At 41.5% G+C, this 15,969-nt stretch overlaps 1 long non-coding RNA gene and 1 pseudogene across 1 annotated transcript in view; both read right to left on the minus strand.

The window, feature by feature from the left end:
- Window positions 1-5,101: 5,101 nt before the first annotated feature.
- On the minus strand, window positions 5,102-7,052 carry LOC102480678 (mRNA turnover protein 4 homolog pseudogene; annotated as a pseudogene).
- Window positions 7,053-13,629: 6,577 nt separating this feature from the next.
- Window positions 13,630-15,969, minus strand: part of LOC106733402 (uncharacterized) — a 61,357-nt gene continuing 59,017 nt past the window's right edge. Inside the window, exon 4 of the long non-coding RNA XR_001369509.1 lies at window positions 13,630-13,788. This is a non-coding gene — a long non-coding RNA (uncharacterized LOC106733402). The remainder of the gene's footprint in view (window positions 13,789-15,969) is intronic.

Consider the following 15,969-nt stretch of genomic DNA (forward strand, 5'->3'; position numbering starts at 1 on the left):
GAAAGAAAGCAAGCAAGCAAGCAAGCAAGCTAGCTTAGGACAAAATTTAACATTATAATCACCCAATACTTGTGCAATTTTTTTTTTAAAGTAAGGTGTGCATGCCCGATGGAGAGAGACAGACAGTGAGGGAATGTGAGAAATCATTCCCCAGGATGGCCATTGCACAATTTCTTCTCTTACATTCTCCTCCTAGGATTTTGGGCGTGCATGCATACATACCTGGCATGATTTTCAGGCCCCCAGGTCCAAGGCTCAAACTGAGGTCAGCCATGTGGGTGTCCAGTGTTTTAATCACCATGCCATCTGCTGGCTCCGCACATGTAATTTTATAAGAAGTTACCAAACTGTTTTCCAAAGTTGTAGCATTTTATATTCTTACCATTAGCGTGTAAGAGCTCTACTTCCATATCTTTGTAAAAACATCTTAATGGTATTGTCAGTCTTCCATTTCCAGGTAGGGTATGTGAACAAGTATTAAATGTTAAATTTGCATTTCTATAATGAAAAATGATGTTGAGCATTCATTGGCTATGCACATAAATGTTTATGAGTTTTAAATATTTTCCCTATTTGTTTTTATGCACTTACTGAGTTGAAAATGTTTTTCATATATTCTGGACATGTCATTGTTTGAATATACATGTATTTATGACTATTTTCTTCTGGTCTGTGGCATGCCTTTTCTTAACTGTCATTTCAAGAGCATAAATATTGAAATTTTAAGTATATTTTAACAATTTATTGTTTTATGGTTTATGCTTTATCATCTTGAAAACATCAGAATTGTGAATCACCAGGAAAGTCCAAATTAAAATAACAGTAAGTAGGGTATATCTGGCACACACATTCATGCCTGTAATCCAGGCTGGCTAACACTGCGGGTGAATCTGACCTAAAGACCCTTTTGGAGGTTCTTGTTTCCTTGTCTCCCTCATGGAAGAAATAAATAAAAATTTAAAAAATAGTGAATACCAAGAAACTCCTATCAGAGTGACAAAAATAGGTGAAAAATAAAACCAATAACTCTAGAAAAGTCCTATTTTAGTAAGGATATGGAACAAATGTAACTTATAGAAATTTAAAATTATAGACCCACTTCAGAATATAGTTATGGGGAACCAGCAGTTAGTGTAATGGCTATGTTGCTAGACTCCCATGTAGTCGACTGTAGTTCGAGTCCCAGACCCGGTGGCTTAAAACTCACGCCGGGCATGTGTGCGTGCGTGCCCAAGATCCCGAGAGGAGAATGGAGGAGAAGGGATTGTGGTGTGGCCATCCCCACTGAGGGGGTGATTTCTTGCTTTCTGTCTCTCTGTCTTTCTCTGTCTGTCTGGTGAGCGTATGCACCCTATGGCAAAAACCTCTTCAAAAAAAAAAAAGAACATAGTTATAAAATTAAGTATTTGTCTATTCCAAGGCACAACAATTTGGACATAAGAACTCTTATGTTTTTCTTTTTAAAAAATTGATAGAATACTTTCTAGACCAGTTTTAGGTTTACAGGATATTTCAATGGAAAGTATAGAGTTCTCATAATGTCCCTTGGTCCTTACATGCACAACCTTCCCCACTATTCACATCCTGCACTAGAGTGGTGCTTTGGTAACCAAGTAAACTTAAATTGACGAATCTTTATTACTCAAAGTCTGTAGTTTACATTAAAGGTTCTCTCTTGATGATCTACATTCTATAGGGTTTAACAGATGTATGACATGCATTTACCATTGTACTATCATATAGAATAGTTTCACTGCCTTTAAATATCTTCTGCCTACTCATCCTTCCCTTCTCTTAATCTCTGTCAACTATAATCTTTTTACTTTGTCCTTAGTTTTGCCTTTTCTAGAATGTCATATAGTTGGAATCATTAAGTATAAAACCTTTTCAGATTGACTTCTTTTACTAAATAACATGCATTTAAGTTTCCTCCATTATTTTTTAGCTGCATACATTTGCAAGAAAAAATTAACCTTGTTTGGGAACCAGCAGTTAGTGTAATGGCTATGTCGCTGGACTCCCACGTAGTCGACCGCGGTTCGCATACCGCACCCGGTGGCTTAAAACTCACGCTGGGTGCGTGTGCCCAAGATCCCGAGAGGAGAATGGAGGAGAAGGGATTGCGGTGTGGCCATCCCCCCTGGGGGGTGATTTCTCGCTTTCTGTCTCTATGTCTCTCTCTGTCTGTCTGGTGAGCGCACGCGCCCTATGGCGAAAATCTCTCAAAAAAAAATTAACCTTGTTTGAATCCTAATTGAACAGGACTGACAATTATGAGCAGAAACAATAGCAAATACCATGGACATATCAGTTGTTCAGCTTACACAATTCTGGCTGAAAAATTAGTTGACCAAACTTTCTACTGATAGGTCCCAAACTGTTGCACTCTCAGCTGCAGACAGGAGCAGATATTTCAATAGAAATTTTAAACAGGCGAGATCAAGATCCTAAAGCATTTCTTCAAAGAATTGTTACAGGAAGATTTTGGAAACAGAACACAATCAAAACACTGGCTACCACGAGGTAAAAGTGGGCCAGTCAAAGCACAAGTGGACTGTTCAGGAGCAAAGGTAATAGGATGATCTTTGGGATGTCCAAGGTGATTTGCTTTCAACTTTCTGGAAGGCCAAAGAACAATAACATCTACTTATTACTAGAGTGCTTTGAGAAAGTTAGCCAAAGTTTTAGCAAAAAAAGTTGGAGAATGCTTCACTAGAGTCCTTCTCCACCATGACAATGCTCCTGCCCATACCGCTCATCAAACAAGTAATTTTGCAAGGACCAGCAGATTGTGTAATGGTTTTATTGCTGGACTCCCACGTAGTCAACTGAGTTTGAATCTGGACCTATTGACTTAAAACTCATGCTGGGTGGGTAGTGTGCATGCCTAAAATCCCAAGAGAATAGAGGAGAGGCGATTGTGTCATGGCCATCCCCCTTGGGAGTGATTTATTGCTTTCTGTCTCTGTCTCTGGCAAGTGCATGCACTCTGTAGCAAAAGTCTATTTTTTCTTTTTTCTTTTTCTATTTTTGGAGAGGTTTTTGCTATAGGGTGTGTGGGCTCGCCAGAAAGACAGAGAGAGACAGAGAGACATAAAGCGAGAAATCATCCCCCCGGGGGGATGGCCACACCGCAATCCCTTCTCCTCCATTCTCCTCTCGGGATCTTGGGCACGCATGCACAGGCGCCTGGCATGAGTTTAAGCCACCAGGTCCAGGACTCGAACTGCAGTCGACTACATAGAAGTCCAGTGACATAGCCATTATGCTAACTGATGGTCCTGCAAAAGTCTCTTTTAAAAACAAACCAAAAAGAGTAATCTTATGAGTTTCAATGGAAAATATAACAGACATTCATCTTATAGTCCTGATATGACTCCTTCTGACTTCTTTTAGTTTTCCAATTAAAAAATAAATCTAAGTTTAAAGGGCATTACTTATTTTTCTTCAGATAATAATGTAAAATAGACATGGTCAAATTTCCAGGACTCTGAGTTCTTTTGGAATGGACTAAATAGCTCATATTTCCACTTATAAAAATGTCTTGAACTTGATAGAGATTCATTGAGAAATAAAGATTTATATTTTTAGGGAGGTTTTTTTTGTTTGTTTGTTTGTTTGTTTTTTTGTTTGTTTGTTTGTTTGTTTGTTTGTTTTGCTATAGGGCATGTGCACTTGCCAGAGACATAGAGACAGAAAGTGAGAAATCACCCCACAGGAGGGATGGCCATGCTGAGGGTGGATGTCCATGCTGCAGTCCTTTCTCCTCTATTCTCCTCTTGCTATTTTGAGCACACATGTACAAGCACCTGGCATGAGTTTTAAGCTGCTGGGTCTAGGACTTAAACTATGGCAGACTATGGGAATCTAGCAACATAACCATTATGTCATCTGTTAGTCCCAAAGATTTATTATAAAAATTTTTATCTTTGGGATCAGCAGTTAGCGTAATGGCTATGTCGTTGGACTCCCATGTAGTCAACTGTGGTTCGCGTCCCGGTCCCAGTGGCTTAAAACTCAGGCTGGGCCTGAGTTGGGCATGCCCAAGATCCCAAGAGGAGAATTGCAGCATGGTCATCCCCCCTGGGGGGTGATTTCTCGCTTTCTGTCTCTCTGTCTGTCTCTGTCTGGCGAGCGCACGCGCCCTATAGCGAAAATCTCTCCAAAAATTTTTTTTTATCTTTTAATTTTGCACAAACTTTTGAAGTCTATTTTTTCCTCCATTGTAAAGCACCTATAAATTTTTCTGACAATGAGAATAATTTCTTTCTTTTTTAAAAACAACTTTTTAAGCTTTATTCATCATCATTATTATTTTTTATTTGACCAGAGAGAGAGAGAGAAGGAAAGTGAGAAAGCAAGCTGCCAGGTCCGGGACTCAAACCATAGGCCATATGGGAGTCCTGCTTCTTAACAGGCCTGCTGGTATTGTGCCACAAACATCCCCAAATGTTTAGAAAAAATTTGTAAGTTACTATATGTGGGAGACTGCGCACCTGCGAGTCTGCCAAGGTTCCTTAGAGAGCAAACAATTGCCATGATTGGTTCCCTTCAAAAAACCTGACCTTCGAAACCTTGCTCTGATTGGCCACTAGAATCCCTCAAATTTGCATATCTGGCACCTCATGATTGGTCCAAAAGCAACCAATCATAACCCACTGTTTACAACCAATCACGTCCCACCATTTACAACCAATCACAGCCGACCATTTACAACCCACCAGCATGTATATAACCACGATGCCTGGCCCACAGTAGCCAGACGACCAGGAAGACACAGACGACCAGGAGAGCCTGAAGAGCTGAAACACCGCACAGTCTCCAGACGACCCTAAAGAGCTGTAACACTACATCGTCTCTGGACGAGCCTGAAGAGTTGTGACACTGCGTCGTCTCCGTACTGCTCACAATAGACGACGCAACCCTGGAGAGTTGTGACAATGCGTTGTCTCCGTGCTGCTCACAATAGACGACGCGACGCTTAAGAGTTGTAACACTGTGTCATCTCTGTGCTGTACCTTGCTGCCCACAATAAACAGACGACACTGAACACACGGTGTTGTTGCCATGCTGTAACACTACGCCGCTTGTCCCGGCTCTCACTCCTTCACTCAGGAAACCTGTTCGGCTGTCCCCCCGGGTTGGGACAACTATATAATTCAATGGGACTCTTGCTTTACCCGCTGTTGGAAGCATCTAATTTTTGCAAATCAAGACCTCTAAATCTGCCATATCTAGACATTTTGGGTAAAAGTAACAAAACTTCCTCAAATGATTTTTTAGGAGTGATTCTAAATGGGACCACTTATAGTTGTTCCTCTTTGTTTCAAAACCCATAATTCTTTTTTCCCCCCTAAGGGATGTCTCTTTTGTTGCCTATGGCAGACCTCTGCAACCAGTTTTATTCTCTACAGAATCACTCAGTGCCCATCACTCTCCCATCTGCACCGGCAGCAAAGTAGACAGCTGCCCCTCCAGAGGTGTGCGGGGCAGTACTGCGTGGTCTGCTTGGGACCCGGAACATGCCTAAGGCCTTCAGTCCCGAGTCCCCATCAGTGGTCGTCGTCATCCTCTGATTCTTCTGCTGACTCGGATGCACTCTCTGGCACGTTGTCTCCCACAGGCTGGAACTTTCCTGTGCATCCCACATATACTTCATAGTCACTTTGAATTTGGCCATCTCGTACCCAAAAAGCTTCAGGACCTGGGCCTGCTCTGGTGTCAGCACGCCACCCTCCTTGTACACCTTATAGTCGGAGAGGAGAGTCACTACACCCCTCTTGAGGGTGGTGGGCAGGCCCAGCTGCCTCTGCTGTGGCTCCATGAAGTGGGGGAACTGCTCCAGGGACCCTGGATCAAGGCTTACAGTGAAAGCTGCTTTGTTCCCAGCTTGGGCTAGTCCATTTCTGTCTATTTTGTGAACGACTCATTCACCTCCTCCTTAGTGCAGTTGGTGAAAAGACCGACTTCACCCCGCAACTTCTTGCTGACCCGGTGCAGATTGTCTTTGTATTTATCAGCTGGGCTTTGACCCAAGGCCACCATCATCACCTTGTTTTTCCTAAAGAACATCCAGCTGTGATTCCAGGTACTCTGGATGTCCTTCAGCTTGCTGTTCCTCATGTTGGCCATGGAGAAGATGAAGAGGTACTTGTATGTGTCCACACATTTCCGAAGCTCTTCTAAAAGGTTCTGTTGTAGTTCCAAGCCTTTCTTGGCAGTTTTGGTTAAGGAAACTTTCTTGTTGTGCTTGGATTTGGGCATCACACTGAAATCTTGTCCAAAACCGATAATTCTACTTCTTGGTGAAAGGATATTGTTAAATAGCAATAGATTCAGTTTGCCTGCATTTGGGAAACTGGTACTTTATTTTCATTATGTGGACTTTCTGAGATAGCTAGACTTCCAACTGGCCATCTAATCACTTTATTAGCATGGTAGATCCATTTTAAGTGGATCTCAAGGTTATGACATCACTGCCACAACACCTTCACTATGAAGGTGTTATCAGTCCCTTGGTCTGATATAATGTTATATGGGATCCTGGTTCGGTGACTCAAATACTCTGTGATCTTTTCATAAAATGGCACTGGATGAAGTAGAATGGGCAGAAAAGACAATAATTGTATTCATGGTCAAAATGAATCTACCTTCCTGGGTAGAAGGGATTTAATGTTGTATGTTAAATTTATGGGAAACCATTATTTTATACTAGCCTTCTGCACTAGGTCCTGGCATACCAGACCAAACAAAAATGAAATCATTTGTGCTAAATGCATGCAGTCAAACTGACCTTTTAAAACAGGCCAGTTTTCCTAAAGATGTAACATTTCTCTTATCATGAATTGCTGCATGAAAATAATCTGATTCTCTAGTCGTGGGCTATAGTGTTCTTTAAACATTAATTAGGTCATGTTGAGTGTGCTGTTTACATCTTTTATATATACTGTTGACATTTTTTGCCAACAAAAACTTGAATTATGGTTGGTCATGTGGGAGTTCAGCACCCTAACCACCACATTGCTCTCTGGCTCCAATATTTACTGTTAAATATTAATTAATAATCATTATGCTAAGAATGAGCTATTCAGTAATACTTCTTAGGGTAACAAAGAAACTAAATACACTTTGAACTACAGGCAGGTGGAGAATTTTTTTCCCTTCAAATAAAGATTGAAATACTGATTTTTATAGTGAAAATTTCAATTAGAAAATGACTATTTTAATTACTGTGAGAATGCCCATGTGATTGAGAAACTCTTTATTAGTGATTCAATCATAGTAGTTTTTATTGGTGTCTTCATGTCATCTATATAATTTTTGTTCATTCTTTCTGAGTCACATGTGTCCAGAGATTTAGTCATTTTCTGAGATACTTTAGCTTATTGGCATATAGTTTTTCATCATAGTTTCTAATTATCTTTTTTATTTCTGTGATGTTTTAATTCTATTTCTTTTGGAGAAAAAAAGTTGTATTTTTTCTGTGCTTTTGCTTCATAATGTCTCCTAGTCTTACTCCCAGAACATAGTATGCTTTGTTTCTTATGACATTTCAACTATTAACTTTGTAAATACATGCATATTTGTATACACTTGTATATGCAAAACTTTTCTAACATTTTGAAAATTATGTTATCATTTATATTGACTTAAATCATTCTGAATTATTCTCATGTAATAGAATACTCCTTTATAAGTTTGCTAAAATAAATGTATTCGATATTCTTCATGTTGTTCATAATCTATTGGTATGACAAATACTTCTGCTATAAAGACACATATTTTTGGAATATGTATTTCCAGGAATGTTATTTAGTAGAAGTTGGATTTTTTTGCTCATAGGGTATATGTTTTTAAAATGTTCTTATCATAGTTATTGCTAAAATGTCATTCATGTGATTGTGCCAACTGCACACACTCCATGAAAAATCCTTTGGTCTATGTCTGAGCAACCAGTGCTAATAAATATTGATAATATTTATAAAAAGTATTTCAAGTACTTTTGTTTAGCTTAGAGTGCCTGAAGAAGTTATTAAATCATTGATTTCATTTATAAACAGCAAAAAAAAAAAAACCCAAAAAAAACAACAAAAACCCATAACTCAAATCTAACTGTTTAAAGTAGTAGGGGTGAAAGTATTTTTCTTCCATGGTACCTATAGATTCTTAGTCATTTAAACATATTGATTTAGTTTGTATGATGTCTCCAGGTATGCAATCCTATAATCTAGAAATCATAATTTCCCTCTTACTTTCCAATATTTATACTATTTTACTTACTAGAAACAGTAATAATTTGGGACCAGCAGTTAGTGTAATGGCTATGTCGCTGAACTCTCCTGTAGCTGGCTGAGGTTCGAGTCCCCGGTGGCTTAAAGTGATGCCAGGCGCGTGTGTGTGCATGCCCAAGATTCTGAGAGGAGAATGGAGGAGAAGGGATTGCGGCATGGCCATCCCACCAGGGGGTGATTTCTTGTCCCGACCTGGAGGGACAGTCAAACAGGTTTTCTGAGGGAAGGAGTGAGAGCCGGGACAAGCGGCGCAGTGTTACAACACGGAGATAACACAGTGTCTTCAGCGTCTTCCATTTATTGTGGGCAGCACGATACAGCACGGAGACGATGCAGTGTTACAACTCTTCAGGGTCACGTCGTCTATTGTGAGCAGCATGGAGACGACGCGGTGTCACAACTCTTCAGGGTCATCCAGAGATGACGCGGTGTTACAACTCCTCAGGGTCTTCCGGAGACAATGCAGTGTTACAACTCTTCAGGGTCTTCCGGAGATGATGCAGTGTTACAACTCTTCTGGGTCTTCTGGGTCGTCTGGGGATTGTGGGCCAGGCATCGTGGTTATATACATGCTGGTGGGCTGTGATTGGTTGTTAAAGGTGGGTTATGATTGGTTACTTTTGGACCAATCATGAGGTGCTGGATATGCAAATCTGAGGGATTCTAGTGGCCAATCAGAGCAAGTTTTGAAAGTGAGGTTTTTGAAGGGGAGCCAGTCATGGCCTTTGGCATTGTATAATTGTTTGCTTTCTGAGAAACTGGAACCTAATGACCTCAGCAGACTCGCTGGTGCACAGCCTCCCACAATTTCTCATTTTCTATCTCTCTGGCTCTGTCTTTCTGGCAAGCACACATGCCCTATAGCAAAAAACTCTCTAAACAAGACAAAACAAAACAAAATAGTCATAATTTTATAAGCAAAGTGGCATACATTAGAGTTTCTCAGTGATGCATTAATATCACTTACAATGTGATCCACTTTTAGTTTCGGAAAGCACACACAAAACTATGATAAATAATAGTTGGTACGGATATTCAGTTTCTTATGATTTCATATACCGCTAATCCCACTTATTAATTCCATGCAAACATACCAAACCAAACTGAGAAAACACAAATCACTTAAACTAATCATTCTAGTATATATAAAAGGGTTGTTTAGGGGTCAGAAGGTGGCTAGCTGGTAAAGGTGCTGAACTCCCACATGGCCTACTGCAGTTTGAGTCCTGGACCCAGTAGCCTGAAACTCATACCACGTGCTGGTGTGTGCTTATGCCAAATCCTCAGAGAATGGAGAAGGAATGATGGTGTGGCCATCCCGCCCAGGGGGATGGGAGAGTGTGTGGGGGGGTGAGTTCTCACTTTCTCTCTCTTGGTGTCTCTGACCAGCACATGGAAAGATAACTTCTCATTAAAAAAAAAAAAAAAAGGGACCAGCATGTGGCATGATGGTTAAGGTGCTGGACACTCTCACATGGCCAACCAGGGTTCAAGTCCTGAATCTGGTGGCTTGCTTTCTCACTTCCTCTCTCTCTCACTCTCACCCTCTGTCTCTCTCTGGTCAAACTAAAAAAATAAAATGAATGAATAAATAAAATAAAATAAATAATTATTTTTAAAAAAAAGAAAAAAGAAAGTTAAATTCACCAATTACCAAGCACCTCCCCCCCCCCGCCAGGGAATTTACCAAGGAAAAATGCAAGCAAGCCAGATTTATTCATAATATATAAAACCTAGAAATGTGCCAAATGTTCGTCAAGGAAAAAAAAATTACAAACTGACATTCTCATAATGGATTGTTGTTCAGAAATTTTAAAAAATGAACTACACATTAACAAATCTCAAAGACATTACGATGAGCTAAAGGAGACAAAGAATTCTAGAACCGATAAAATGGATTTTGGTGACAAAAAAAACCATGGTTGTATCGACAGGTGGACTGAAGGTCTTCCTGGCCCTGATGGCATAAAACACGCACAAGGCAAACGCGCGCGCTACGGTGCCCACGCAGTGTCCGCAAGCTTTCTCATCTGGAAAAAAAACAAAAATCCCCGGTCACACTCAGGTTCCCGATCACAGGCCACACACCCTGGGGTCCCTCCCTTTCAGGCCGGCCTGGAGCGTCGCCTCACCAGGCCCTGTTCCCCAGTTCTTGCCTCCCACTTCTCCAGCCGGATATCCAGTACGGGCTTCAGGCCTTCTCAGCTGCCGTCCTGGTTTCCTCTTCGCGCTCTTCACAGGAGTCCGCGAGTCCCTTCTGCCCCCAGAGCTCCCCGGGTTGGCTCCCCGGTTTTCTCCAGAACAGGGTGTGCGGGTAAGCAAGGCTTCCGGTTCCCTTCTGGGCCCTCCGTGGGCCGGGTTTCGATCACTTCCTCCTCCTGATTCCTTCCCGGACTTGAGCTCGCTTCCAGAGGCTCTCACCCGCCTTTTCTGGGCCTGGAAGATCCGCCATCTGCAACCGCCCACGACAGGCGGTTTATGCACGGGCGACTCCCCGGAGTTTCTCAGTGTGCCATGGACTTGCTGGCCGCAGGGCTCCGTTGAGCAACCAGCCCTGTCCCGAGGAGAACTACGTTTCCCACAGGCCCAGGGACAGTGACCGATCTTCGACCTCTGGTTTCCGTTCCGGTGCTGTGGTTAATGAGCTTCGCCTGGTGAGTGGAGATGGCCCACGTGGGGCCGCGGGAGGAGCTCGTGGTGAGCTGGCTGCCCTCTCTGTGGGCGTGGGTGGACTTCGTGGAACCAGGAGCCTTGAGCCAAGGTGTGCCCGAGCTGCGGGCGACGATGACAGTGGGGGCGTTTGTTTGCAATGGCGTCACTGTGGAGGGAGGAAGGCGCTGAGTGTATTTATGTGTCTTAACTGGGACTGTGAGTAGCCCCATGCCCCTGGTTCTGCTTGTGACAGACGTAAATTGTCAAAGACGTAAGATGTTTTATTTATTTTTTTTTTTCATTTTTTTAAGGGAGATTTTTGCTGTAGGGTGTGTGCGCTCGCTGGAAACAGAGCGACAGAGAGACAGAAAGAGAGAAATCACCCTCCCCAGGGTGATGGCCAGCCTCAATCCCTTCTCCATTTTCCTCTCTGGATCTTGGGCATGCAGGGACACGCACCTGGGATGAGCTTTAAGCCTCTATCTCCAGGACTCGAACCGCATGGACTACTTGGGAGCCCACCCACATAACCATCGTGCCATCCTCCAGTCCCTGTTTTTCAGCTTTTTAATGAGTCTGTAAGAGTTTCATTGTGTTTTGGAAAAAGTGTCATTTCTCTAATTCTATGTTATATGTATCTTTATTTCTCCTCAATGAGACTCCCAGTGCATTGAAGCTTGATCTGTGTTGTCTTTATCTGGGCATTTTGTCCCTAGTGCTTAACACAGAGGGACACTGATGAAGTGACTGTCAGGGTTCAGTTTTAGGTACCTGGTTTCTTGGAACACGTTTGTCTTGATACGCTACTTATGTCTCCACATACTATAGTCAGTTGGATCCAACTGTATAGAAAAATGGTCCTCAAAAGAAAAGTCATGGGACCAACTAGGTTATGTGGTGGTTAAAGTGAATGGATCCCACATGGCTGACTGCAAGGTTCCAGTTCTGGACCCTGCCCTTGAGAAAAAGGGAGGCCAAATGCATGTGGTACCCAAAATTGAATGGGAGAATGGAGCAGAAGGAGTTATGGCATGGCCATTACCTCTGGGGGTGATTTCCCACGTTTTTTTTCCAGCAAATGCTGGAAAAAACTAGCTACAGGGCACGTGTGCTTGCCAGAGGCAGAGAGACAGAAAGTGAGAAATCATCCCCCAACCCCCCAGGGGGATGGCCAAAAAGTTCCAAGCAGAACTAGGAAGAAAAAAAAAAAAAAGGAGAGAAGTCATGAATTTTAGCCCTAGGATGAAAATTCAAAGCAGAAAAGTACACCACAAGTCATGGGATGAAATTATACTTGTTTCCTAGACAGGCTTGTGGGAATAAATGAAGGGGAAAGCATGGGTACAGAACTCCTTCCTTGGGAGAACCACTCTTGGAAGCATTTTTTTTTTTTTTTTTTGGAGAGGTCTTTTTTTTTGCTATAGGGCCTCTGCGCTCGCCAGACAGAGACAGAAAGCGAGAAATCACCCCCCAGGGGAGATGGTCACGCAGCAATCCCTTCTCCTCCATTCTCCTCTTGGGATCTTGGGCACGCATGCACACGTGCCCGGCGTGAGTTTTAAGCCACCGGGTCCAGGACGTGAACTGTGGTTGACTACGTGGGAGTCCAGCGACATAGCCATTACGCTAACTGCTGGTTCCCTCTTGGAAGCATTTTAAAACAGCAGTATTTCCTAAATTGTGCCTCTTTTTTTTGGAGAGGTTTTCACTATAGGGCGCTTGCGCGTGCCAGACAGACAGAGAGAGACATAGAGACAGAAAGCGAGAAATCACCCCCCAGGGGGGATGGTCACGCCGCAATCCCTTCTCCATTCTCCTCTAGGGATCTTGGGCACCCACGCACATGCGCCTGACTTGAGTTCTAAGCCACTGGGTCCCGGACACCAACCGCAGTCGACTACTTGGAGTCCAGCGACTTAGCCATTACGCTAACTGCTGGTTCCTGAATTGTGCCTCTTTGAAACTGCTGTGAAGTTATGAGTCCAACTCTAGGCACTGGTGGTAGTTTTTTTATTGGTATGGGAAAGAATCATCAGAATTCTAGTTTCCCTCTTACCTTCATTCGAGTGCTGTGTGTGATAGGGCTTGTCTGGTAGTGTATAATGCCTCCTTATTTAGCCAGTTTAGAACCTGATGAGTCTCTTCTTGATTCTGAAGTTCTGCAAGAGAAGCCCCCCCCCCCAAAGTGGAAGAGAGTGTTGCTGCTTATTTTAAGGCCAACCCAAGGTCAGTTTGTGTTTATTGTTTTTTGGTTCTGTCAAATACGTTTGTGTTTTGTAGAACACATAATCTCAGCTTTCTGTCTCTTAAATTGTCCTGATTGTGACCTATCCTTGTATATGATCTCTAGGCCATCCCTTCCCAATTAATAACAGAATCATAGAGATGGGTCCCTTCCAGTGCCTTTCCAAATGCCCTTTTCCTTTTCAGTTCTTATTCACATACTCACTGGATAAATGATTTAATTCTACATGTGCTCCTTTCTTCTGAAAGTATTCTGATGGTATAAAAATAAAATTCGTGGAAGATAAATTAAAACTTTGTCTTAGAATATGATTTGTTAAGAGAGAGACCAGTGGTTAGGTGGACTAACACCAAATATTTTTAATCTTGTTCACAAATTAGATTTTTAAACAAAGCAAGGTAGGAGATGGTTCAATTGATTTCAGTCAGTGACAAAGTTGGCTTTGGAGATATAGGAATGGGAATATGATTGGAGTTTTATTAATAGAAGTCTATGTTAACACGGGTAGGGAGTTTTTCCAGAGTATCCATGAGGAGATTTGAATGGTATCAACCAACAGTTGTTTGTGATTCTGCACAGTGTGATTTTGTTTCAGTTCACCTATGGGGATAAAGCAGTACAAAGCAGCACAGTCTAAAGCAGCACAGGCTAATGCAAATATAAGTGAACATATGTATAATTACACAAGTGGTTCATTTAGTAGAACTTTCTACTAAACATATTTTAAAAAGTAAAAGAAACAGCTGAAATTAGTTTTGATGATATATTTCATTTAAACCAATATAGCCAAAATACCATTTCAACGTGTAATACAAACACATTTAATATAAACACATGTAATATAAGCACTTTTATATTCCTTTCATCATACTACATTTTCATATTTAGCACACGTTTTACTATTGGACTTTTCAGTTTGGCAGCTAAATTTTCAGTTGTTAAGGTGAAATACAATCCCACCAAAATAAAGCTATCTTATTATGAACACATTTACATTTATTTTATATTTACATTTAAATTAATTAAAATTAAATTAGAGGAACCAGCAGATGGCATAATGGTTACATTACTGGACTCCCACATAGTCGACTGTAGTTCAAGTCCCAGACCTAGCAGCTTAAAACTTAACAAGTCCCATACACACTGGGCATGTGTGTATGCATGCCCAGAATCCCAAGAGGAGAATGGAAGAAAAGGGACTATGGCATGGTCTTCTCCTCTGGGGGGTGATTTCTTGCTGTCTCTCCAGTGAGTGCATGTGCCCTGTAGTAAAAATCTCTCTTACAAAATTAAATTAGAAATTTAGTTTCTGTTTACTCTCCCTATATTTCAAAAAGATCAATATTTACTAATCTTTCTGTTTTATACTTTTTATTATAAAATGTAGATAGTATGTCTCTGCCTGAGTTTTTTTTTTTTTACAAAGGTTAAATATAAAATATAATATGGGCATAGCCCTAGAGCTCTTAATAATGACTTGTCACTTAAGCCCTCATCCTCAAGAGGGATTTAAAAAAAAAAAAAAAAAAGCTGGTATGTGAAGATTCTAGGTATTTCCATAATTTTTTTTTATAAATCAAAAACAATGAAAACATAAAATTAATTTTGATGGGTACTTCAAAGCCAGATTTGCAAATTTTAAGGTGGTTTGACTCCATTTTGGTGCTCACAAGGGGCTATAATCCTCTTGAAGTTCGTATTCAAAATTATTAATATACTTTATAATGTTTTCTTTCTCCTAGAATGTCTGTAACTTCATGCATTTAAGTAAACTTAGAAAATTGTGTCCTCATCTAGAATCAAAGACTACCAATAAAGAGAGATTTTTGCTATAGGGCGTGTGCACTCACTGGAGAGACAGACAGAAAGCAAGAAATCATCTCCCAGTAGAGGGGATGGCCATGCCGCAATCCCTTCTCCTCAATTCTTCTCTTGGGATTTTGGGCACATGCGTACATATGCCCGGCATGAGTTTCAAGCCACTGAGGCTGGGACTGAAACTGCTGTCAACTACATAGGAGTCCAGTGCCTTAACCACTACACCACCTGCTGGTTCCTGAGGCCTTTAAGATAGTGATCTGCAAGTATAGTTCCCGGTAATATGGGGAACGTTAATTATATTATATACATGTGATATAATATCATGCAGATGAGAAACTATGAATTTAGTCATACAAATTTTAAAAATATACAGGACCAGCAGTTAGCGTAATGGCTATGTTGCTGGACTCCCATGTAGTCGACCATGGTTTGAGTCCCGGACCCAGTGGCTTAAAACTCACGTTGGGTGCATGGGCGTGCGTGCTCAAGATCCTAAGAGGAGAATGGAGGAGAAGGGATTGCGGTGTGGCCATCCCCCCGGGGGATGATTTCTCGCTTTCTGTCTCTCTGTCTCTGATGAACGCACATGCCCTGTAGGAAAAACCTCTCAAAAAAAAAAAACAAAAACAAAAAGTTTCTTACTAAACCCCTCCTATCCACCCTCCGCTATCCACCTCCTCTCCTTTAGTGCCTGGTATTCACACTTGTCTTCTTTACCATTATATCTTCAGGTCTTTCTGTCATAGAGTGCAGCCATTTAGTATATATTGAGTGGGGACATACAGTGTTTGTCTTTCATAATCTGGCTTAGTACATCTGCTTAGCATTAAATATGTTCGTTCACTTTGTATCAAATAACAGAGTTTCATTATTTCTTATGGCTGAGTAAAATTCCATAGTGTACATGTGCCACTTTTTTCTACCAGTCATCTGTTCTTGGGCGCTTGAGTCGATCCCGTG

This window comes from Tupaia chinensis, unplaced genomic scaffold (assembly GCF_000334495.1).
Source record: "Tupaia chinensis unplaced genomic scaffold, TupChi_1.0 Scaffold143654_1, whole genome shotgun sequence".
Classification (NCBI taxonomy): domain Eukaryota; kingdom Metazoa; phylum Chordata; class Mammalia; order Scandentia; family Tupaiidae; genus Tupaia; species Tupaia belangeri.